The following is a 27,060-nucleotide window of genomic DNA, read 5'->3' as shown; positions in this document are numbered from 1 at the left end:
GGCTTCGCAGCCTTTTTCTTTTGTAGATGTCTGTACTCAGACATGTTAAGCTTCCGCATGTGCTTTGACTTGTATGCTCTGAATGTTGGGTCATGAGACCCATGTTTGTAATATCTGGCTCTTCGGAGCCTAATGAATAAATACTCTGAGTCGTAGAGTCTTGTTGTGATGCCATGTTGTATTTGCACATATCGAGCATATTGTGTGTATGATTGAAATGCTTGGTATGTGTGGGATCCGACAACCTAGTTGTTTATCCTTGGTAGCCTCTCTTATGGGGAAATGTAGTCTTGTGCTTCCATGAGCCATAGTAGTCCGCTACAGCCCGGTTCACCGGAGTCCTGCTAGCCCAGCACTACTGCTCCGGAACACTTGACTGGCCGGCATGTGATTCACTTCGTTCCTGTGTCTGTCCCTTCGGGGAAATGTCACACGGTGACATCCGAAGTCCTGCCTAGCCTGCTACAGCCCGGTTCACCGGAGTCCTGTTAGCCCAGTGCTACAGCCCGGATTCGCACGCTGCTGACCGACATGCTCGATGTTGATTCATGTATGCCTGTCCCCGTAAGTTAGTGCCACTTTGGGTTCACGACTAGTCATGTCGGCCCGGGTTCTCTGTCATATGGATGCTAGCGACACTATCATATACGTGAGCCAAAAGGCGCAAACGGTCCCGGGCCTTGGTAAGGCGACACCCATGGGAATACCGTGCGTGAGGCCACAAAGTGATATGAGGTGTTACCGGCTAGATCGATGTGACTTGGAATCAGGGTCCTGACAGCTTTGGTATCGGAGCCTGACTTCCTGTAGGTTTACGAAGCCAAACCGGTCAAAGTTGAGTCTAGAAATGCTTTAGTTATATAAGGGAATTGATTGTGGAAGGGAACGTAAGGCTCTTTTTACTCCTTTACCTTATGCCCTTCTGATCTGAGTCACCCTCTTCTCTTCTACGGGGATTAAGGACTAGGCTTCTCATCTTTCTATCAGGATCACGTGTTACTAATCCGTAGACTCACGGGATTGATGGATTTAAGCCTCCGTTCAATTCCTACTACTTCCGTATGTTGACCATTGATCCCGGAAGTTTATATTGTAATGTTGAGTGGTTATGCCACCATTTTGTAGGATGTCTCAAATCTTTTTGAGCATTTACAGCCGTTATGCTGTCCGAGTCATCCCAGGTTTCTAAATAGTCTGATGCATTTGCAAATCCTTTCCGTCCATTCTCGATGTTCCTTTGGGCCAGATTAACCACACTAATCCTTGAGTTGAGGTACTCTGTTTCCTTGATATATATGTTGGAGTTATTATTATGACCCTAGGTGTCTTAGAGGACCACTTAGTAATCTAGCAATGCTTGCATCCCCAGTGTGATGATTCTGGCCATTATTCTCGAAAGCATCCCGTGATGCCATTTAGTAGTAGGTATTCTACCCCTGGGTTTTGAACCCGAGATTCACCCTACTTCATGTTGTAGTATTTGCTAGTTCCCTTAAGATATTAGTAACCTTTGCGATAGTCCTCGAGGTCCGTGGTATCTCATTCTTCCAATACCATGAACCATCCTTGGCAGAAGTTCCTCGTTGAACCAAAAGATCACAACAAGAGTGCTCTCGATGAGTTCTCCATTCTACATTGTGAATCTGCCAGTCCTACCTTTCTGCATGGGTTATCTGGAAGAAACCTGTTGAACTTGGTTCGACATTAATCTATGCATCCACAACTCAGAAACATATATGTCCCCTTGAGTTGTCCCTCTTCATTGGTATTCCGACCATCGTCTGTCAATTGATAGTCAGGAGTAATTGTGCATCCGTGTTATCGATGCTTATTATTCTTATGGTCCATCAAGCCATCCTATTCCAGAATGACTAGGAGAAACTAACTCCAGAACCTCATCCATATCTAGGATCGGGTCAAAGCAATTGTATTCCGCAGACCAAAATGCCAATCCAGCTTTTGCTCTGCTCTACCTTGGAGCGTTACCATCTTTATGTCAAGAGTGTCATGAGAATTGCACCACCTCTTATGAATTCTTGACGCAGTGATACTTCTGGCCATCATTATTCATTCCTCGGTCCCGTGTTGTCACAACCGGAATACCGACAAGTGAACCGTGATGTGTGAAATCAATACTCTGAGCAACTCGTTGCTTGGTAGTTAATGGCAATACTCTCATTCTTAGCGTGCTGGTTATTGAATCATCATCCTAAGATTGATCGTGCTACCTAGTCCTTATTTTTGGTGCACTCTTCAATCAATGAGTTAGGATTTTGTCAAACCCTTGCTCAGTTGATCATATCGTCTTGCCCTGAAAAGCAAGATTGATCTCGAGCTTAGCAACGTACCGGTGGCTCGTAATTTTCCGAATATCTTCTCGGAAGTGTTACTAGGTTATCCCCTGACTGTTATGTTGAGCTCGTAATCAAGTTGGTTTTCTTATAAACCACCCCTTCTCCAAGAATCTGTGTTGGATACCCCTGAGCTAGTTGGTTAAGCTGAACAGCAACTTGGACAGTTGGAAGATAAAAGCTTGCCTAACTTAGTTCATTCCAAAGGATATCTCTTGTGTGTGTGTGTTTGTTGTAGAAAGATGATTTCTTCATCGATTGGTCCTCGTGATCAATTAATGGACCTATCATCTTAACCAAACTTTGATTTGAGTATGGGCTAATATCAAATCAAATCAGAACCAACGATGTTCATAATGTTGTCTTACTCGCGGTTGATCCCTCGAGCATACACCATTATATCTTTTGGGTCTGACCAATGCTATCACTTGTTCACATAATTATGGAAGTCCATCTCCATTGGAATTTTGATAAATTGTTGCTGTGCCCATCGGCAACATTCTTATCTTCTCCATGACTAGTGTTGAACATTAAGTTAGTGTTGGAAACTTGTGCTAGCATTTTCTTCGTGCTATCTCATGAAGGATATGTTTGGATGAAAGAAGTGACTTTCTTTAATTCACGTGCACTTGATGTAAGGTGTCGCCGTGGATCCGAGAAAGATTGTTTTTGTTTTCTCTGGAACCATCCCAAGTCAGTCATGCATGTGCGAAGTATGCTATGGTTTGATAGGCTCGCTACCTCCATTCTATATGTGTTCCTAGCACACCAAGCCACTGATTGATTTGTTCAAGGAAAAGGAGCTTGTTGTGCTAATTCTAGATCATGCACAAGACTCCAATATCCTCGATGATGGTTCCCCACCTGAACTCGGTAGTATTTTATCATAAGACTACTATGTGGTCATGTTTGTCCGGGACAGCGTGTTCACATGTGTTTGTAGCAGAACCAACTCATGTTTTGGAGCTTACTATCGTAGTTCATCTCCCGAGAATCTCGCAACGTCATCTCGTCGATTTGTGTTGCAAACTTTCATTTTTCTCTCTAGACTGGATGAGTCTGGAACATTCTGACACCAACCAGATCTGAATCTCAGGCAGACATGATGGTTGGAACATTTCCCAAGAGTTTCTTATGGATTTTTGTGCTTACGGAGTCCGACCTTTACCTGATGTTCTAGATATCAAACCATATCTATGAATGGATTACGCTAGCACATCAAGGAGAACATTAGAAGTGGAGTGCTAAATGTCTCTCGGTCGATCATCCAGATTTGCTTCTTTGGCATTGCTAAGGAAAAATCTGAGAAAGTGTTGTCCTCCTTTGCACCTGCATCCTCCATCACCGTTCATCATGGTAGTATGATGTGTTGCCAGGATCCTCGGCACGGATGTTGGTAAAACCTTGATGAATATGGAAATGCTCAAGTTCTTGAAAGCACGCTCAGTCACTAGGTTATATCCTTGGTATCAACTGGAATGTGCCTTCCATTTGCCGAGTTGTTCTATAACCATAGTTTCCTTTCCAAATTGAGTGTGCCATTCTTTTGAATTCTTTCAAACGATCAATTATGAATTACCTCAGATTGGTATAAAGAGTTTCAATGATCTTTGTATCAAAAGTAATTCTTTTTGCCACTTAAGGGAATAATTCTACGAGCCACCCTCCCTAAGGTGCCCCGTTATGGAATGATGGCAGACAACTCCTCGTTATCTTGAAACCATGCACCGTCTTATTCAGCGTGGAATTGTGCTTATCAACTTAAATCTTCATTCTCTGTTTCACTTCTTCCCTCTGGGTGTATGCTCCGTGTCTTGGCTCGAGAGATGTTCAACATCTCATCCCGTGAGTTGATCGTGAGTTGCTCGATCTTTAAGAAGATCGATTCCTATAGAGTTTCTTCTGTCGTCATCATGTTGGATGAAGATCCCGAAAGCAAAGACGACAAGATCAATTTGAAGCAATGAGTCAACATCTTCGAGAAGAACAATTGGATCGTGAAGATTATGTTACTTTGCGTTCCCCTTTCATCTTACCCTACGCTTGAATCTCGGGACGAGATTTTTGTTTAGTGGGGGTGAGATGTCACATCCCTAGCCTTGCTATGCACTTGGACTAGCTTGGTTATTGCATCATGTCTAAATCTATTTGAAAGTTGAAATGGGGATTGCTCAAACCCCTAGCACCAAAACAATGCAATAGGTTCAACTTAAAAATATTTTCGATGAACCCAAAATGCCCTTCAAAAATGTTCATAATTTATGGAACAAGATGAAAACCTAAACCAAAAATGGTGGACACTTTTCCAGGACATAAATGGGCTTTGAATTAATCCAATATGTATTTGAATTGGAGCTTTAAAATTCTATAAATATTTTTATAGATTCAAATATTTTGAAACTCTCTGAGGGTCTCTGAAATAATTCAGTTAGTGCCCATAAGAAGTTTCAGAATGTTACAAATGGTTTAGTGTCAAAACTAAATCAAAAACAATTACAGAAATAGAAAAACAGAAACAGAAATAAAAGAGAGAGAGAGAGAGAGCAAACTCACCTGGCGCTTACCTGGCCTGGCCCAGCACGGTCGTCTCCACCGCGCTAGAAGGACGCCGAGCGCGTGCTCGCCGTGCGCACACATGCGCCCGTGCCACCTCCTGCCTGCTAGCTTGTGTGGCGCCGCGAACAGACCCGCGAGAGCTGTCTGGATCGCTCTGACCGCCCCGCCATTCTCCCCCTCGCCTCCCTCTCGCCCTCTCCACCATGGCCGAGACGGCCGCGAGCTTGCTGTCGCCGTAGCCATGGCCACAGGCCCTCCCTCGCCTCGCCGACGTGTCCATGGCCTCCGCCTCGACGCCCTCATCCTCCCCGTCGACCCACTCGACGCCAGACGCCTCAAAACGCCGTCCCCGACCTCTTCTTCATCGTCGGCCGCCGCGGATCCCCATCGTCGACTCGTCGCCGTCCGGCCTTCCCCGAGTTCGAAGAGGCCACCGCTTCAACCGCCGTGAGCCCCTCACCCCAACCCCTCTCTCCCCGCCGTCGATTCCTTCCTCTAGCCCCACTAACCACCGCGGCCGAACCTCACCGCCGCCGTGCCTCGTCGCCGACGTGGCTAGAGCCACAGTGGCTCGAAGCCAAGCTCACCGCTGTGCTCAACGCAGCACCAGGAGCCTGTAGCCACCACCAGCTCCTCCTCCCGTGCACCGTAGCGCCGAACCCAGCCCCGTCCGAACTCCGGCCGTCGCCACGAGCTCGACTCCGGCGAGCTCGCTCCACCCCAGCTCCTCCCGCTTGCCCTACCAGATGTGCGCGAGCCCCAGCTACGCGTAGGACCAAACCGCGGCCGATTTGGTCGACCGTGGGCAAATCCCGAGCCCCTCCGCCATCTCGGGCTTCACCGGCGACGAGCCGTGGACCAAGTCCGGCGGGTTTGACCCCGCTGACCAGGGGGTTTGACCTCCCCTGAGTCAATGACAAGTGGGGCCCGCCTGCTAATTAACCTGGGTTAACTTTTAATTAATTCTAAATTAGTTAGTTAACAAACAGTGACCCTGACGTGTGGACCCCACACGTCAGGTTTGACCTGGACGACCCCGCTGACCAGCTGACGTCACAGTGATGCAGTGCTGACGCAATAACTCATTTCTGGATTTACCCTTATATAGGAAATTCCAGAAAATGGACAAAACTTCTAAAAATCATAGAAAATAATCTATAACTCAGATGGAAAACATTTATATATGAAAAATGATCAGAAAAATCCAATCTATCTATCTGTACTATTTTCATGCATGTTAGGACAACTTATGGCTGCTGTTTAGGCCAAATCATATAAATGGCATTTAAACCCTCACATATGGAGTTTGAATTTGAACCTAGGGTTCAAACCAACTCCATTTAACACGTTGCTAGCTGCATTAGCTCAATTCACAGCATATTGCCATGTCACATTCATGCATCATATTGTTGCATTGCATTGATTGTGTTTCCTCTCTGTTGCCGGTATTTGTCCCCTCTCGGTAGACGATGTTCCGGCGTTGTGATCGTTGACAGTAATGAAGACTCAATGCTATCTTCAGAAGTGCCAGGCAAGCAAAACCCCCTTGTTCATTCCGATACAATCCCACTCTCTCGCTCCTGCTCTCTTTTACTGCATTAGGACAACAACGTTTCATCTGTTACTTGCTGCGGTAGGTGAACCCCTTTCCTCTGCATGACCTGTCATTGTCACAGTAAATAGATGAAACCCACTAGCATGAGTAGGAGTTGTTTGAGCCCTGATGTGCCTACTCATTCATGCTTGTTTGTCATGCCTGCTATTGCTTAGAGTTGTGTCAGGTCTGATTCATCGGGAATGAATTGGAAAGTGGTGAACATGTCCTACTGTGTGAGAGCTAAGTGTGTGAACACGATTTGGTAAAGGTAGCGGTGAGAGGCCATGTAGGAGTACATGGTGGGTTGTCTCATTGAAGCCGTCCTCAGGAACTGAGTTCTGTGTTTGTGATCCATGAACAGTTACTACCACACATTGGGTTCCGGTAACTCGACCCCTCTCGGCTTATTAACCGCCTCGATCTCTGTCCAGGAGTTGCAACTAGTTTCTGGTGTTTGTAGGTTGTGTTAGTAGTCTACCAAGTGGTACCCGGTACAGGTGGGCTTGGGACAGACTAGGCACCATGGCACGGTGTACCAAGCGTAGATCCATCCGTCGAGGTGGGCTTGGGAACCCTGCACACATCGTTTGGGGCCGTGAGCGACACCCCGGCCGGATCTCCTTGCGGATGGAACCCGAATAGGCGATAAACCTGCACTAGAGACTTGTGTGGTTAGTCAGGTCGTGGCCGACTCCCTCGTCAGGCTTCCGCTTGAAGGTTGCCGAGGTACACGACGTGTACATGGTGGTAAGTGGCGAGAGCGTGTGTGACGAAGTACACCCCTGCAGGGTTAACATCATCTATTCGAATAGCCGTGTCCGCGGTAAAGGACTTCTGGGTTGCCTGTACAGTTCATAGACAAGTGAAAGTGGATACTCTAAAATGCGCAAGATAAGCGTGAGTGCTATGGATGGCGTTCTCGTAGGGAGACGGGAGAGGATCCATAGTGGTGTATTGATATGGTGAATATGTGGACTCGTGTGCGCCACCTCAAAAGAGTTGCTTGCAGTAGTAGTTCAGGATAGCCACTGAGTCAAAGCTGGCTTGCTGCAGTTAAACTCCACTACCCCCTTTGTTGATACCGATGCATATGTAGTTAATTCTGATGTAAGTCTTGCTGGGTACATTTGTACTCACGTTTGCCTATTTTATGTTTTGCAGAGAGACGTCAGTCTCGCTAGTAGTTCCGTGTGGACTTCGATGTTTAGCTTGATACCTCAGCTACGATCTTGTGCCCTCGGCAGGGTCTTGTAGATAGTCAGGCTTCGCAGCCTTTTTCTTTTGTAGATGTCTGTACTCAGACATGTTAAGCTTCCGCATGTGCTTTGACTTGTATGCTCTGAATGTTGGGTCATGAGACCCATGTTTGTAATATCTGGCTCTTCGGAGCCTAATGAACAAATACTCTGAGTCGTAGAGTCTTGTTGTGATGCCATGTTGTATTTGCACATATCGAGCATATTGTGTGTATGATTGAAATGCTTGGTATGTGTGGGATCCGACAACCTAGTTGTTTATCCTTGGTAGCCTCTCTTATGGGGAAATGTAGTCTTGTGCTTCCATGAGCCATAGTAGTCCGCTACAGCCCGGTTCACCGGAGTCCTGCTAGCCCAGCACTACTGCTCCGGAACACTTGACTGGCCGGCATGTGATTCACTTCGTTCCTGTGTCTGTCCCTTCGGGGAAATGTCACGCGGTGACATCCGGAGTCCTGCCTAGCCTGCTACAGCCCGGTTGACCGGAGTCCTGTTAGCCCAGTGCTACAGCCCGGATTCGCACGCTGCTGACCGACATTCTCGATGTTGATTCATGTATGCCTGTCCCCGTAAGTTAGTGCCACTTTGGGTTCACGACTAGTCATGTCGGCCCTGGTTCTCTGTCATATGGATGCTAGCGACACTATCATATACGTGAGCCAAAAGGCGCAAACGGTCCTGGGCCTTGGTAAGGCGACACCCGTGGGAATACCATGCGTGAGGCCGCAAAGTGATATGAGGTGTTACCGACTAGATCGATGTGACTTGGAATCGGGGTCCTGACATTACACCACTAGTCCTAGAACATGGCACAAAAGTTCACTTTAGTGCTAGAACTTGTGGTGTACATATAAGTGGTTCAAGAACTTGGGTTGACGGTGCAAATACGGTGTTGTACACGCCTGCGGCGCGCCAGCTTGGCATAGGGCCCGCTGTTAGTGACAGAAAAGGGAGGGCAGGGCGTGTGGCCTGTCTTTTGCGAAATGCCTCTCAATATTTTCTTTCTTGACGAATAAGTCCCTCGAGAGAAACTATACATAAAAGAAAAAAACTACTCTTCCGAAGTTGCGACCTATAGGTCACCTGCGCCGGTGGCTAGCCCCCACACCAATTTGGATTTGACGTCAATATAGATACATAGGCTTTATATACTTTAATTTTAGTCCAAAAACCAAAATACGGCAAGTGACATAGCCCGGCATACCACCCCAACACAAGACGTCCAAAGTATAATTACGCTTTGCATACTTTAAAAAATCATGGGTTATTTTAAAACGTATTCATACAATTTAAAATATTTATGAATTATAAAATCTATTTATAAGATTTAAATAGTACATATTTCAGAATCTGCAATCTGATGGCACACTAGTGTCATATTTATTTTTCCTACAAATTTTATATTTAATTTTAATTAAAAATACATAAATAATGTTTCTATAAAACACAAAAAAATATTAAAACACGTGAGATCTTTTTCAAACAACCTAAAATTTTCTTAAACCATGATCACTTTTATATACTACATGAGTATGATATTAAAGATCAGAAAACAAATCAACATATATAAGAATTTATTTAGTATACAAAATCTTCTAAAACTAATTAAAATGTTTTCTTAAAATGTGAACAGTATTTAAAATCATAGTTTTTAAAAAAATCATAAGTGAATTATATGGATTTTTAGTTAGTACGTGGATATGTTTTGATGTAATATATTGTCCGCACTGACTGCAATTTTTCAATGTAATTTATTTTAATTATGAACAACAACAAAAAACATAGGTATATGAACATTTTTAATGTAATTTATTTTACTTAAATGTATATTATTTATAACGCATTATTATAAGTTACAAAATTTTAAAAAATCCAAGAAACAAAATGTTGAAATTATCCGCACTGCCTGCAGTTCAGTTCAACCACACGATCGTTTTCTGTTATAGTCATAAAGTGCAATTATACTTCAGAAATATGTTACCTCTTCGGTTGAAATTGTATCCCCTGGCACTAATTTAATTATATGGATTTTTGTTAAATTAGTAGGTGGATTTGTTTTCATGTTATATGAACATTTTATGTACTTATATTATATATATATATATATATATATTATTTATAGCATATAATTATAATTTACATATTTGTTGATCAAATTTAAAGATGCAGGAACTAAAATGTAATTAGACACATGATCGTGTTGTGTTATATTCATAAAATGTAATTAGACATCACAAATAAGTGACCTTGTATGTTGTGGTGGTATGCCCAGGCACTTATTTACCCTAAGGTTCCTGGTTTGGATTACCGAGCATGAATTGATTTATGAGATTAAAATTGTTCAGTTGAAATTTTTGTTTGAGAAATGTTCAGTCAAAATATATAAAGGACATGTATCCTCACGTGACAACAAGGCCGTCTAGGTGTGCTAGCAATCAGCAGGTCGCTGGTTTGAACTTTCGGTGGGCCAATTTATTTTCTGTACTTTTTTCATCGGGGATAAAATTGTTGAGGGGCTTTTCGCAAAACAAAAACAGGCCACACACCCTTCCCCGCCCTCCCCTTTGTCACTGACAGCAGGTCCCACCATGCTGGCATGCCTAATCAGCGTCACAGACGTATGCAACACCGTATTTGCACCATCAAGCCAAGTTCTTCAACCACTTATATGTATACCACAAGTTCTAGCATTAAAGTGATCATTTATGCCAAGTTCTAGCACCACTAGTGTAATTGTCTCTTAGATCATATACAATCGCTCAACGTGCGACGAAGAATCACTCCAAAGTTATAATCCAGGGGAGAACATAAGATGAAATTGTTGTAGGGTATGAAACCACCTCAAAGTTATCCTTTCCGATCAATCTATTGAGCTATACCGATAAGTGTCACAAACAACCCTAGAGTTCGTACTAAATAAACACCATATGATACGCATCAATCAACCTAATGTCACCTAGATACTCCAATGTCACCACAAGTATCCATGAGTCAATTATACGATACGCATCAAATAAATTTAGATTCATAATATTCAATCCGACACAAAGAACTTCAAAAAGTGCCCCAAGATTTCTACTGGAGAAAGTAGGACGAAAACGTGCATCAACCCCTATGCATAGATTACCCAGTGTTACCTTGGGAATCCCCGAGTTGAGTGCAAAAACGTACATGAAGTGAATCAATAGAACACCCCATTGTCACCACGGGTGTCCATTTGCAAGACATACATCATGTGTTTTCAAATCCATAAAAGTATTCAATCTAATAATAGTGAAACCTCAAAGGTAAAAACTCGATTCATCATAACAAGATAGAGAGGGAGAAACACCATATGATCCAGCTATATTAACAAAGCTCGCGGTACATCAAGATCGTGCCAAATCAAGAACATGAGAGAGAGAGAGAGATCAAACACATAGCTACTTGAACATACCCCTAGCCTGGAGGCTGAACTACTCCCTCCTCATCATGGCGGTCGTCGGGATGATGAAGATGGCCTCCGGTGATGATTTCCCCCTTTGGCAGGGTGCCGGAACAGGGCTCGAGATGGTATTTCAAAGGTACAGAGGCGTGTCGCGGCGGAGTCGAAGTTGTACGGTTATTTCTGGTGGTTTCTATATTTATAGGATTTTTTGGCGTCAGTCTCACACTAAGATGGGCCACAAGGGGCCCTCTACCCACCAGCCCACAGCCAAGGCCCATGGCGCGCCTTGGTGGGTAGTGGACACCTCCTTCAGCTTCTAGTCCTCCCACGAAGTTTCTAGTGCCTCTTTTATTGAAAAAAAATCATCAAAAAGTTTCACTACATTTGGAGAACTTTTATTTCTGCACAAAAAACAACACCACGGTAGTTCTGCTGAAAATAGCGTCAGTCCAACTTAGTTCCATTCAAATCATACCAAAACGATATAGAATTGTTGTAAACATGGCATGAATACTTCATAGATTATAGATACATTGGAGACGTATCAACATCCCCAAGCTTAATTCCTGCTCATCCTGAATTAGGTAAATGATAGAAGAAATAATTTATGAAGTGTGAATGCTAGCATAGTGTATAAGTTTGATCAATGATAATTTCAATCACTTTTCCTAGCTTCATAAGAGCAACTCTTTCTCATAAAACTCATCGTGATAAAGTAGCAATTCAAAACAGAATTTTTGATGTGGAAAGCTACCTAACATATTCAAAGCAATAGTCTATAATTGACATGAAGACATCAATACTCAAGCATACTAATGAGCAACCATGTCTTTCAAAATATCAACGCTAAAGAAAGTTATCCCAAGCCATTATGCTCAATCATTGATCAATTCATGAAACACACTCAACATTACCTACATCCAATGCAAAAGTATGACGATAGTGCTCTCTAGTTGGTGCTTTATAAGAGAATATGGAGACTCAAAATAAAAATAAAAATTGCATAAAAGTAAATAGATAGGCCCTTCGGAGAGGGAAGCAGAGATTTGCAGAGGTGCCAGAGCTCAAGGCTTAAATTAGATATAAAATTATTTTGAGATAGCCATGCTTTTCCTATCGACGAAATGATCGAGAATTCCCAATATCTTCCATGCTAGACAAATTATAGGCGGTTCCCATACAGAAAGTAAAGTTTAGTTCCTTTCCACAATTCTTTCATAATCCATGGCTATCCGTATCCACAGGTGCCTTCCAACACTTTCCAAGGAATTTATTATTATGATCATTTTTTTCATTTCGGGAATGGGCATCCCTATTACCTACCACACTCGTGTGCAATGACAAGTGAATAAATACTCATAATGACAATAACATACTTACCATGAAAAATATTGGCCACCCCCCTGCTGCTTCATGAGCGGCACGGGCACAGAAAACAGAAATTTATTTTGAAAAATTAGAGTTGACACATGCAAATTTACTTGGAACGGCATGGGAATACCGCTTATAGGTAGGTATGGTGGACTCATTTGGCACAACTTTGGGTTTAAGGAGTTGGATGCACAAGCAGCATTCCCACTTATCGCAAATGAAGGCTAGCAAATAGATTGAGAAGCGACCAACCAAAAAGCAAAAACGGTCATAAACATGCACTGAATAATGCACCACAAGTAGAATGTAACTTCATTGCATAACTGTTGACTTTATGTGCATGCATAGGGAATCACAAACCTTAACACCAATATTCTTACTAAAGAACAATCACTCACTAAGATGACTAACATATTATCATCTCCATATTTCAAAATTATTGCAAGGAAGCAAACTTATCATATCCAATGTTCTACATGAAGGCTTTTACTATATCCTTCTTGGATATTCATCATATTAGGACCAATTTCATAGCTTGTGCAAGTTGTCATTATTATTATCAACTCTCAAAATAATATAAGTGAAGCATGAGAGTTTTCGACAAACTACTCCAAAAAGATATAAGTGAAGATCAAATGAGTAGTTAAGTAAATAGGTAGCTATATGAGGACTCTCTCTCATTTAAAAATTTCAGATCTTAAGTATTTTATGCAAACAGCAAAGAAAACAAAATAAAATTACATTCCAAGAATAGTGCATCTCATGCGAAGAAGCAAAAGCTTAGGTTCAACCAATACTAAGCGATAATAGTTGATGAAGAAAGGTGGGATGCCTACCAGGGCATCCCCAAGCTTAGATGCTTGAGACTTCTTGTAATATTATCTTGGGATGCCTTGGGCATCCCCAAGCTGGAGCTCTTGTGTTGCCTTAATTCCTCTCATATCACGGTTTCCCTAAATCTCAAAAACTTCATCCACACAAAACTCAACAAGAACTCGTGAGATAAGTTAGTATAAATCAATGCAAAACCTTATCATTCTCTACTGTAACAAATCACTAAAATTATTATTTAACATTGCATACTAAATGCCTCTGTATATTTAATACTCCTAACCTCAAATAAAATCATTAAACAAGCAAACATAATAGCAACCTGTCAGAATAGAACAACCTATATAGGATGATGAAGATTCATACTTATTTAAATCCAAAAATTCTAAAACATTAACACATTTTATAAAAATTTGTATGTCTTACTATAAAAATTTCAAGATTTTATCACATTCCGACTTTTCCAAAGAATTAAGACAATGATAGAAAACTTTCTGTTTTCAAACAACAATATATAGACTTGCAAAATAAGCATGGTAAAGGCTATACTTGACATTTTTATTGAAGTAAAACATACAAAACATTATTATAAATAACAGCAAGAAATATCAACAAAATAAAATTACGCTCCAAGCAAAACTCATATCATGTGATGAATAAAAGTATAGCTCCAAGTGAGGTTACCGATAATGTTGAAGACGAAAGAGCGGATGCCTTCCGGGGCATCCACAAGCTTAGTTGCTTATGTATTCCTTGAATATTACCTTGGGGTGACTTGTGCATCCCAAGCTTAGGTTCTTGTCACTCCTTGTTCTCCTCATATCGATATCTCACCTAAAACTTGAAAACTTCAATCACACAAAACTTAACGGAACTTCGTGAGATATGTTAGTAAGATAAAGAGCAAATCATTCACTTTGGTACTGTCAAGACAAGATTCATAATTATTCTCACACAATACCTACCGTACCCTATCATTTCTATAATTTATATTGACCAATATAAGCCATAGAAACTAGAAAGCAAGCAAACTATGCATTGAAAACAGAATCTGTCGAAAACAGAATAGTCTGTAATGATCTGAACAATGACCATACTTATGTAAATCCAAAACTCTAACAATTTAGGAAAACATATGAAATTTGTATATAAATCATGTATAAAAAATTCAGAATTTTATCAGGTTCCAGTGAATTAAAAAAATTCTTTTACTAGGTGCAAAAGTTTTTGTTTTAGCACAGAATCAAGTAAACTATCACCCACACTATTCCAAAGGCTTTACTTGGCACTTTATTGAAACAAAAGCTATAAAACATGATTACTACAGTAGCTTAATAATGTTGACACACAAAAACAGTAGGTATAAGTATTGGGTTGTCTCCTGATGACCCACAAGTATAGGGGATCTATGGTAGTCCTTTCGATAAGTAAGAGTGTCAAACCCAACGAGGAGCAGAAGGAAATGACAAGCGGTTTTCAGCAAGGTATTCTCTGCAAGCACTGAAATTATTGGTAACAGATAGTTGTGTGATAAGATAATTCGTAACGGGTAACAAGTAACAAAAGTAACTAAGGTGCAGCAAGGTGGCCCAATCCTTTTTGTAGCAAAGGACAAGCCTGGACAAACTGTTATATAATGCAAAATGCTCCTGAGGACACATGGTAATTGTTGTCAATTTAGTTTTCATCATGCTCATATGATTCACGTTCGTTACTTTGATAATTTGATATGTGGGTGGACCGGTGCTTGGGTGCTGCCCTTCCTTGGACAAGCCTCCCACTTATGATTAACCCCTCTCGCAAGCATCTGCAACTACGAAAGAAGAATTAAGATAAGTCTAACCATAGCATGAAACATATGGATCCAAATCAGCTCCTTACGAAGCAACACATAAACTAGGGTTTAAGCTTCTGACACTCTAGCAACCATCACCTACTTATTACTTCCCAATGCCTTCCCCTAGGCCCAAACAATGGTGAAGTGTCATGTAGTCGACATTCACATAACACCACTAGAGGAAAGACAACATACATCTCATCAAAATATCGAACGAATACCAAATTCACATGATTACTCATAACAGGAGTTCTCCCATGTCCTCAGGAACAAACGTAACTACTCACAAAGCATATTCATGTTCATAATCAGAGGAGTATTAATTATCATTAAGGATCTGAACATATGATCTTCCACCGAATAAACCGACTAGCATCAACTACAAGGAGTAATCAACACTACTAGCAACCCACAGGTACCAATCTGAGGTTTTGAGACAAAGATCGGATACAAGAGATGAACTAGGGTTTGAGAGGAGATGGTGCTAGTGAAGATGTTGATGGAGATTGACCCCCTCTTGATGATAGAATCGTTGGTCATGATGATGGCGGTGATTTCCCCCTCCGGGAAGGAAGTTTCCCCGGCAGAACAGCTCCGCCGGAGCCCTAGATTGGTTCTGCCCAAGTTCTGCCTCGAGACGGTGGCGCGTCGTCCTGAAAGCTTCCTTCTGATTTTTTCCAGGTCAAAACACGCCATATAGCTTAAGATGGGCACCGGAGGCCTGCCAGGGCCCCACAAGGCAGGAGGCGCGCCCCCACCCTTGTGGATGCTTGGTGGCCCCCTCTGGTGCTTTCTTCGCCTAATATTTTATATATATTCCAAAATAATTCTCCGTGAAGTTTTAAGACTTTTGGAGTTGTGCAGAATAGGTCTCTAATATTTGCTCCTTTTCCAGTCCAGAATTCCAGCTGCCGGCATTCTCCCTCTTCATGTAAACCATGTAAAATAAGAGAGAAAAGGCATAAGTATTGTGCTATAATGTGTAATAACAACCCATAAGGCAATAAATATCAATATAAAAGCATGATGCAAAATGGACGTATTAACTCCCGCAAACTTAGACCTCGCTTTTTCTCAAGCGAAACCCAAAATCGAAAAATATGTCCACATGTTTGGAGATAGAGGTGTCGATAAAAAAATACGGACATGAGGGAATCATGATCATCTTTACAACAACAACATATATTGTCATATAATTTCTTATGGTCAAGTGGCAATTCATTCACAAGGTAAAGTATGAATCAAAAACTTCATTGAAAACTAACAAACTATGATCTTAGTCATTGAAGCAATTGCAATTTACCATAACATCAAAAAGAGTCAATATAAGAGCTTTTCAGCAAGTCCACATACTCAACTATCATTTAGTCTTTCACAATTGCTAACACTCACGCAATACTTATGTGTTCAAAGCTTCAATCAGACACAGAGAAAGATAGGGGCTTATAGTTTCGCCTCCCAACCTTTTACCTCAAGGGTAATGTCAAGAATAATAGTTTAAGATAACCTACATCCGAGTGGATATATATATATCTGGATCTCTCCAACACATAGTGCTTGCCAAAAGAAAAAGTGCAAAAAGGAAAGGTGAAGATCACCATGACTCTTGTATAAGGGTAGAAGATAATAGTAAAAGATAGGTCCTTCGTAGAGGGAAGTAGAGGTTGTCATGCGCTTTTATGGTTGGATGCACAAAATCTTAATGCAAAAGAACGTCACTTTATATTGCCGCTTGTGATAAAGAACTTTATTATGCAGTCTGTAGCTTTTATTTCTTCCGTATCACAAGTTCATATAAAGCTTATTTTCTTCACATTAATAGATCATACATATTTAGAGAGCAATTTTTATTGCTTGCACCGATGACAACTTATTTGAAGGATCTTACTCAATCCATAGGTAGGTATATATGGTGGACTCTCATGGCAAAACTGGTTTAAGGGATGTTCGAAAGCACAAGTAGTATCTCTACTTGGTGCAAAGAATTTGGGTAGCATAAGAGAGAAAAGGCAAGCTCAACATGTTGGAGGACCCATGACAATATAATTTCTATTTGGAAATAAGTAAACATAACCCATTATGTTGTCTTCCTTGTCCAACATCAACTTTTTGGCATGTCATATTTTAATGAGTGCTCACAATTACAAAAGATGTCCAAGATAGTATATTTATATGTGAAGCCTCTCTTTCTCTATTACTTCCTATTAATTGCAACAATGACCAAAACTATGTTTGTCAAGTCTCAACAAATTTTATTCATCATGCTCTTTATATGTGAAGTCATTACTCTCCATAAGATCATTATATGATCTTTTTATTTCTTTTTTTAATTCCCTCAAGATCATAGCAAGAAAGCAAAGCCCTCAACTCAAAACTACTCTTTATTATATATAACTCACGGACTCGATTACATAGATAGATCTCGAAACAAAACTCAAAGACAGATCATACTAAAACTTCATTCTACTAGATCAAGATATAACCAAAATGATCAAACTAAGAAAAACAATAAAGGTAAAAGTGTGATGGTGATACGATACCGGGGCACCTCCCCCAAGCTTGGTAGTTGCCAAGGGGAGTGCCCATACCCATGTATTTATGTCTCTTTCTTCGGAGGTGGTGATGAAGGAGTTGTTGATGTAGTAGGCTTGTCATCCATCTTCCAAGGCATAGGCTCACCATCATAGAAACATGAATGAATCTCCGGGATCCTCAAATCTGCAGCCAAACTCATCCTCTTGAATCTGTATTCATACTCACGGTTTTGGTTTCACAGGTCATAGATCTGGGCTTGGAGATGCTCGATTTTCTCATGAAGTTTGAAGATGGCCTCCCCGATGTTCTTGGCATCCAGCTTGTGATTGTTGGTGAACTCCGCGATCATCAAGTGATTGGCGTTGAGTCCACATTCCACCATCCCTTGACACTTGAAAATTTGCTGCTCCATTGCTTCGAGCCTTGTCTCCACACTTCTGGATTGAGGGTGTCGCAACACCTCCGCAAGGTAGGGGTTGATGACCTTCTCAAAAAACTTGTCCTTGGGGGTGCTTGGAGACGTCATGGCGATCTAGATCTGTCAGGAAAAACAACTCGAAACAAGAATAGAGGATTTTGTCGTGGAACGGTCGTCAAAACCTTGGGGAGATTATTTAATGAATTTTTACCAACCAAAAGAAGTATTGTGCAAGAAAACAAAGTCCGAAGGGCACACGAGGTGGCGGCAAGGCACAGGGGCGCGCCCAGGGCGTAGGGCGCGCCCTCCTGCCTTGCCGCTTCCTCGTGCACTCTTCAGACTGCTTTTAATTTTCCTAATTTTTTAAATATTCCAAAATGGAGAAAAATTGCCATTAGAACAGTTTTGGAGTCGGTTTACATACCGTACCACATACCTATTCCTTTTCGGAGTATGAAACATTCTGGAAAGTATCCCTTATGTAATCCCCCGGTGTTATGGTATTAATTATATTGGTCTCAACATTTATGGGAGTACCTCAGATATTGTAACATCCCAAATTTTCAATTTGGAATGTTATACATAGGTCATCATATGCATAACATATTTTATTTGCATTTTGGTTTGATCCTAGAAATTCTAAGCAATTTAAGGACCCACGGAGAGAGTTGGGGATTTCATTTATTTTTCATATTTGAAATTTCTCAAATATTGAAAAGAGGATCATTTTGGTTTTAATCATTTTTCTCTCCAAAATATTTCATATTAAAAATATATGAGAGGAGATAATATGACTTCTCCAAAACAAAAGAAATATTGGAGGAAAAATGTTAAAATCAAATAAATTATTTTATTTGGATTTTATTGCTATTTTGTTTGAATTAGAAAAATATGCATTTTTCAAAATTTCATTTTTAGGCCAAGAAAATGCTCACTTTGTTCTAAATATTTTATTTAGACGGTGAAAATTGGTTTTGGCATTTTTAGAATTTTTTTATTTATTTAGGATTTTTCTTTCGGCGGAATTTATTTAAAAAAATAAAAAATCTCAGACCGACTAGGCCGAAGCCCAGCCGGCCCATTCGAGCGCCGCCGCCTCGCCCTTCCGTGCGGACGCCGGACTCCGGCGAGGAGGAGTCCGGGTTGGCCTCCCGCCCCCTCCCGCAAGCCGAGGACCCCCGGGGCCCCTCTTTAAAAGCCGCCGCCACCGCCCCCTCGCCTCCCCACCTCGAGCCCCGCACCGCACCGCCGCAGCCGCCGCCTCGTGCCGCCGCTCGCCGCTGCTGCCGCACGCCGCTGCCCCGCGCCGCTGCCTGCAGCCCCGCGCCGCCAGCCGTCGCCCACGCCGCTGCCGCCATCCGCCTGCTCCCGCGCCGCTGTCGCCCACGCCGACGCACGCCACCCCGCCCGCCGGATCTCGCCATCTCGCTGCCGCCGTTTTTTTTGGTTTTAGGTAAAAACCGCCGGTTTTCTTTGAAACCCTAGATTCGGTTTTTTAGATCGGTTCGGTTCGGTTTTTCTTCGGTTTTGTCATTTAGCGAGCGTCCGCTCGTTAGTTCGCTTTTAACGAACGCGTTCGCCCGTTCGTCTCTGTTAACGAACGTTCGCACCGTAGTCTTTTCTTTTTGTTTTATTTTCGGCCAGGAACCTATCTGCGATTACTTTTATCGCAGACTAGCCCCTAATCTTCAAACCCTCGCAACTTTTTAACCGTTTGTGTGAATCCAGTGAAACCAACGCCAAAATCGTCGTCTCGAGCCCCTCTTTCTGTTTAAAAAACTTGATCATATTTTGACAATTTAAAATTTGGTTTCAAGCAGATTTGAATTTGAAGTTCTTTTGACCGTAGTTTCAGTTCCGTAGCTCTGATTTGATTGATTCTTTTTGCAGATCGAATCTCTTCAGTTGAACTTTCAGATTAGATCTTCTTATTTGAGTTTTACCCGTGCATCTGTGCTTGAGTGCTTATGTATGCTATTGTTTGTTTGCGAAAGAATTCCCGGAGTGCGAAGCGTGCTACTACGAGTCTCTAGGGTTTGCGGATCGTCAGCAAGGCAAGTAACACATTGATCATAGTCTTTTCATACCCAATTTTTATGCATTAATTACAATCCTCAAACACTCCATGATTAGGATGTGATTAACTTGTGGGTATTGGGAAGTAGTTGATGAGGTAGAACCTATTACCTGTTTTATTATCAAACCCTTGGGAGTTACTTCTACGTTATGCTTATATTGCCATGCTATGCTCGTAGACGTGGATTGGGTTTGAGTGTATCCATGACAGATGTGAGATTGTTAATTAATGGTTAACTTAAGGTGGCTACTTAAATACACATCTGGGTGGATTGGTTGTGGGCACCTGGAGAATCCAGTGTTGTCCTAGGATATCCCAGAGTACCCGTGTGATCATCCTATGGTTCGCCACCCAGGCTCAAAGGGACCATAAGATTATTCATGCTAGAAACTTCCGTGTGCAGCCACAAGCTATTATGGGCTCTAGCATAGTTGAGTATATTGCATGACCTCTTCCGGTGGTAGGCTAGTAGATGTAGGGGATGTAGGTTGGTGCTGTCTACCCAGGGTTAGAGTTAATGTTTCTGAAAGACTATGTCGTGGTTATCCGTTTCTCAAACACAAGGTACTGCGAGAAATCCAACGGAGGATATCGAGTCTTGTGGGGAAAAGTTCGCAAACCTCTACAGAGTGTACAAACTAATCATGATTAGCCGTGTCCCCGGTTATGGACATCTTGAGTATCTGGTTCTTGGATTATCATGTTGATCTCATCGCCCTAAATTAATTTGTTGGGATGTTAATTACTTCTTAATTGGGATTGAGTTGGAGGAACCTTCTCAATGTTTTGACCACCATGATAGTTAAATAAAATATATTCCTTTGTTGTAGGAAAAAATTGGCTTTTCGCAAAACATTATAACCATAGAGCCTCCACCAGCCATATATGCACTTAGTGATAGCATTTATCTGTTCATTTCTCTATTGTGTTATATTGCCAGTATATTCCATGTGCTGACCCATTTCGGGCTGCAACATATCATGTTGCAGACTTTTCAGACGAAGAGTAAGGTGCGCTAGGTCGTTTGTCGTGCACTCAGCTATGCCGTTGGAGTTGATGGACTCACTTTATCTTCCAAGCCTTCCGCTGTTATCTTATTTAGATGGCCTTAAGCCATATTTATTGTAATAAGTTCTCTTTCGAGACATTCACTGTAATAAGTGTGTGATTGAACTATGTTATAAATCCTTCAAGTACTGTGTGTGTCAGCATTACCGATCCAGGGATGACACTTATGCACAGAGATTTGACCGTCTGAGGTCGGATCGCTACAAGATGGTATCAGAGCACACGCTGATTGTAGGACACGACCACTAAGTTAAGCCATAGGTCACTCTTCTCTACTCATTTCTGACTCCTCTCCATTTTCTACTCTATAGGATGGCAGATTCAACGAACAAGTTTGCACAACGGTTGAAGACACACCCTTTGGACGACACTTGAAGGAAGTCACTAGGTACCTGAACATCGGAATACCAAGCTTCACCGGGACCTACACTGCCACTCTACCAGAAGAGGAGCGTTGGATGATCCGAGTTCAAGTTCCAGGAAGGACATTCACGCCAGTCACTGAGCCCATAGAGTTTTCCTTTGATGCACCAACCTGGAGTCTAGGAAAGAGCATGGCAGCCCACATCGCCATGGGACGCATCGGCGAAGTTTATCACAAGGAACTTAAGGACACCATCTACCAGATATGTGGGCGCCGAGATGAACAATGGGAGATGGTCAGCACCAGAAGGGACAGGTCCATTGCAGCTTTTATGCAGGAGTTAAACCAGCACATTCGTCGCTAGGAGAACTAGATGTGCGCAAGCATGATAGATCTGAAGAAAGTGATGACTAGGAACATGGAGCTAGAAGAGGAACTCAAGTCTACACGCGACGGATATGAAGAGGAAATCACAATACTAGTGGAGAAGAATGACGACTTGACAAGGAAGCTAGGAGTATTCATGGGAGACCCCACGCCAGGAGGAGATGACGACCATCCCGAAGACTACATCATCATCGATGACACCGACTCCGACCCCGATAGTAGTGATGATGATTATGAAGACGAATCTGGAGCGGATATCATGGAGTCTTCCACCGATCAAAATTTCCAGTAGACCACCATATTATTAATATTCCCCCCATGTATATAGTAGTCTGAGTACTTTAACAATAGTTAGATCGATTGTATGCCCTTGCTTGAATTGTTTTGGTGTGATATGATTGTGTTTGTCTCATGTGCATATGGGTAGTGTTTTCTCATTAGACCGCATTCTATTCTAATCTCTTCCCCCCCTAAACCCATCAGATGCCTCCGAGACATGACCCCGGATTTGCCTTCCCACCGGAGCTCACCCAGTTGATCCAACAGCAGAACGCCTTGATGCAGCTACTAGTCCAGAACCAAGGCAACAACAACAACAACAACAACAACAACAACCCACCACACCACCTCCAGTTGACAACTTAGCTCATTTTCTGAGGTTGCAGCCACCGGTGTTTTCCAGTAGCACCGGGCCAATAGTTGCTGATGACTGGCTATGCATGATTGGAAGGGAGTTGACCACCGCAGGTTGCACAGATGCTGAGAAGGTGCGTTTTGCCGCACATCAATTAGATGGACCCGCAGCCTCATGGTGGGAGAATTACACAGCCACTTTCCCTATAGCCAATGTCACTTGGGATCAGTTTCAGCAAGCATTCCGCACAACACATGTCTCAACTGGAGCCATGAGCATGAAGAAGCGTGAGTTTCGCAACTTACGCCGAAATCGTACTATTGGGCAGTACGTGGATGAGTTCAGTAATTTAGCTCGCTACGCCCCGGATGATGTGGCCACAAACGCCACGAAGCAGGAGAAGTTTATGGAAGGCCTGAATGATGAGCTGAGTATGCAGTTGATGGTAGCAACATTTGCTACCTACCAGGACTTGGTAGATAGGGCTCTTATGATTGAAGGGAAGCAACAGCAAATTGAGAGCCACAAAAGGAAGTATGGACAAGGGAAGTACAACTCAGGAGTTCAGCAGAAGCCTTGTTTTACCCCAAACTCGGGAGGATATACCCATAACCATGGAGGCCATACTCACAATGGAGGAAGTTTGCATAACCACGGTGGCCCCAAGAATGGGAATGGGAATGAAGCAAGCAGCAACCAGAACCGCTCTAACCCAGCCACACCCGCCAAGAAGGATCTAAGTCACATTACTTGTTTCAAGTGCAGGAAGACTAGACATTACGCCACTGAGTGTTCTAAAGCAAAGAATGGAAATGTCAATGGAAGCTCTGGAAATAAGCCCAGCCCTTTCAACAGGGGACAAGTGAACCACGTGAACGTGGAGGAGGTTGAAGAACAGCCAGATGCTGTTATCGATAAGTTTTTGGTTAAGTCATTTACCGCTCTTGTTCTTTTCGATACTAGTGCATCGCATTCATACATTTCAAAGGGATTTGTGGACATGTTTAAGCTACCTACCTTAGCCCTTAGGTCACCCATGCTAGTAAGCTCACCGGGTGCAGAGTATATGGCCAGCCGATGGTGTGATCGGATACCCTTAACCATTGGTAGCCATGTTTTCCCCTCAGACCTAATAATTTTGGAGTCCCAAGGATTGGATGTGATACTAGGCATGGATTGGCTATCAAAGTATGGAGGAAACATCGACTGTGCTAGTAGGTCAATTCTGCTCACCACCCCGGAGGGAAAAAGGATCAAGTATGTATCCAGGCATGCGCCGAGTTGGACCCAAGTAAATTCTCTCACGGGAGTTGTTCAGGAGGAAGTGCCTATAGTGAAGGATTAACCAGATGTATTTCCAGAGGAGTTACCAGGCATGCCGCCGGATCGAGACATTGAGTTTTCGATAGAGCTGTTGCCAGGCACCGGACCGATATCGAAGAGACCATACCGGATGCTCGCAAATGATCTGGAGGAGATTAAGAAGCAGTTAAGGAGTTATTGGAGAAAGGTTACATTCAACAAAGTTCGTCACCGTGGGGAGCCCCAGTGCTCCTAGTCGAGAAGAAGGATGGATCATTGAGAATGGTTGTTGATTATCGTGCATTGAACGAAGTGACGATCAAGAACAAGTACCCACCGCTGATGATCAATGATTTGTTTGATCAGTTGCAAGGAGCTAAAGTATTCTCCAAGGTCGATCTGCTATCGGGATACCACCAGCTGAAGATCCGAGAACAAGATATACCTAAGACAGCCTTCACCACAAGGTACGGGCTATATGAGTATACGGTTATGTCATTTGGATTGACTAACGCCCCTGCGTATTTTATGAGCATGATGAATAAGGTGTTCATGGAGTTCTTCGACAAGTTTGTCGTAGTGTTCATTGATGATATCTTGGTATACTCGAAGAATGAAGATGAGCACAAGGAGCATTTGCGTTTAGTTCTCGAGAAGCTCAAGGAACACCATTTGTATGCCAAGTTTAGCAAGTGTGAGTTTTTGTTGAAGGAAGTTGGATTTCTTGGACATGTTATATCAGGAGAAGGTATAGCAGTAGATGCTACCAAGGTTCAGTCAGTCACAAAGTGGTTGGCACCCACCTCAGTTGGAGAGATCCGCAATTTTCTTGGACTCGCGGGATACTACCGGAGATTCATTGAGAATTTTTCTAAGATTGCAAAGCCCATGACGGAATTGTTGAAGAAGGACACCAATTTCAAATGGACAGATGAATGTGAGGCAAGTTTTCAGGAGCTGAAGAAACGTTTGGTTACAGCCCCAATGCTGATTTTGCCGGATATACGCAAGGATTTCCAAGTATATTGCAACGCTTCTCGTTTAGGACTTGGAGGTGTACTTATGCAAGATGGAAGAGTTGTTTCATATGCCTCACGTCAACTTCGACCGCATGAGTTAAATTATGCTACGCATGATTTGGAGTTAGCAGTTGTAGTTCATGCACTCAAGACCTGGAGACATTTTCTTATTGGAAACCGTTGTGATGTGTACACGTATCATAAAAGTTTGAAGTACATTTTCACACAGAAGGAGCTGAATCTCAGGCAAAGGAGATGGTTGAAGCTCATAAAAGATTATGATATGAAGTTGCACTATCATCCAGGCAAGGCCAATGTCGTAGTACACGCTTTGAGCCGGAAGAGTTATGTCAATACCCTAGTAAGCGGAGGATTGCCAAAGGAGTTAGCCGAGGATCTCAGGGAGCTTCGTTTGGAGATAGTCCCTAGAGGTTTCATTGCAGCAATGGAGGTTCAGTCAACATTATTGGGAAAGATTCGAGAAGCTCATAAGGAGGACAAAGAGATTGCCAAGATAAAGCAGAAGATGAGCAAAGAAAAAGCCAAAGGTTTCCGTGAGGATGAGCACGACACCTTATGGTGTGACGCCCCCGATTTGACCGTACACTAATCATGCACGCAAATGTGTACGATCAAGGTCAGGGACTCACGGGAAGATATCACAACACAACTCTACAACAAAATAAGTCATACAAGCATCATAATACAAGCCAGGGGCCTCGAGGGCTCGAATACAAGTGCTCGATCACAGACGAGTCAGCGGAAGCAACAATATCTGAGTACAGACATAAGTTAAACAAGTTTGCCTTAAGAAGGCTAGCACAAACTGGGATACAGATCGAACGAGGCGCAGGCCTCCTGCCTGGGATCCTCCTAACTACTCCTGGTTGTCGTCAGCGGCCTGCACGTAGTAGTAGGCGCCTCCAGCGTCGTAGGTGTCGTCGTCGAGGGTGGCGTCTGGCTCCTGGACTCCAGCATCTGGTTGTGACAACCAGATAGAAAAGAAAAAGGGGAAAAGAGGGAGAGAAGCAACCGTGAGTACTCATCCAAAGTACTCGCAAGCAAGGAGCTATACTACATATGCATGGGTATATGTGTAAAGGGGCATATCAGTGGACTGAACTGCAGAATGCCAGAATAAAAGGGGGATAGCTAGTCCTGTCGAAGACTACGCTTCTGGCCATCTCCATCTTGCAGCATATAGAAGAGAGTAGATTGAAGTCCTCCAAGTAGCATCGCATAGCATAATCCTACCCGGCGATCCCCTCCTCGTCGCCCTGTTAGAGAGCGATCACCGGGTTGTATCTGGCACTTGGAAGGGTGTATTTTATTCAGTATCCAGTTCTAGTTGTCATAAGGTCAAGGTACAACTCCGGGTCGTCCTTTTACCGAGGGACACGGCTATTCGAATAGATAAACTTCCCTGCAGGGGTGCACCACATAACCCAACACGCTTGATCCCATTTGGCCGGACACACTTTCCTGGGTCATGCCCGGCCTCGTAAGATCAACGCGTCGCAGCCCCACCTAAGCACAACAGAGAGGTCAGCACGCCGGTCTAACCCTATGCGCGCAGGGGTCTGGGCCCATCGCCCTATGCACACCTGCACGTTGCGTACGCGGCCGGAAGCAGACCTAGCCTAGTGGCGTTCCAGTCCAATCCGGCGCGCGCCACTCAGTCGCTGACGTCAAGAAGGCTTCGGCTGATACCACGACGCCGGGATACCCATAACTACTCCCGCGTAGATGGTTAGTGCGTATAGACCAAATGGCCAGACTCAGATCAAATACCAAGATCTCGTTAAGCGTGTTAAGTATCCGCGAACGCCGACCAGGGCCAGGCCCACCTCTCACCTAGGCGGTCTCAACCTGCCCTGTCGCTCCGCCACAAAGATCCACTTGCGGGTACTCCTACGAGCCGACCCGACTTTAGTCATCACATGTGTCATGTATGTAGTATATAAGTATATACCCGTGATCACCGCCCAGGTGATCACGGCCCGATAGTATAGCACAGCAGACGGACAAGA

The sequence above is a fragment of the Triticum aestivum genome, chromosome 6D, assembly GCF_018294505.1.
Source record: "Triticum aestivum cultivar Chinese Spring chromosome 6D, IWGSC CS RefSeq v2.1, whole genome shotgun sequence".
Classification (NCBI taxonomy): Eukaryota; Viridiplantae; Streptophyta; class Magnoliopsida; order Poales; family Poaceae; genus Triticum; species Triticum aestivum.
Note: the sequence above shows the minus strand (reverse complement) of the source record.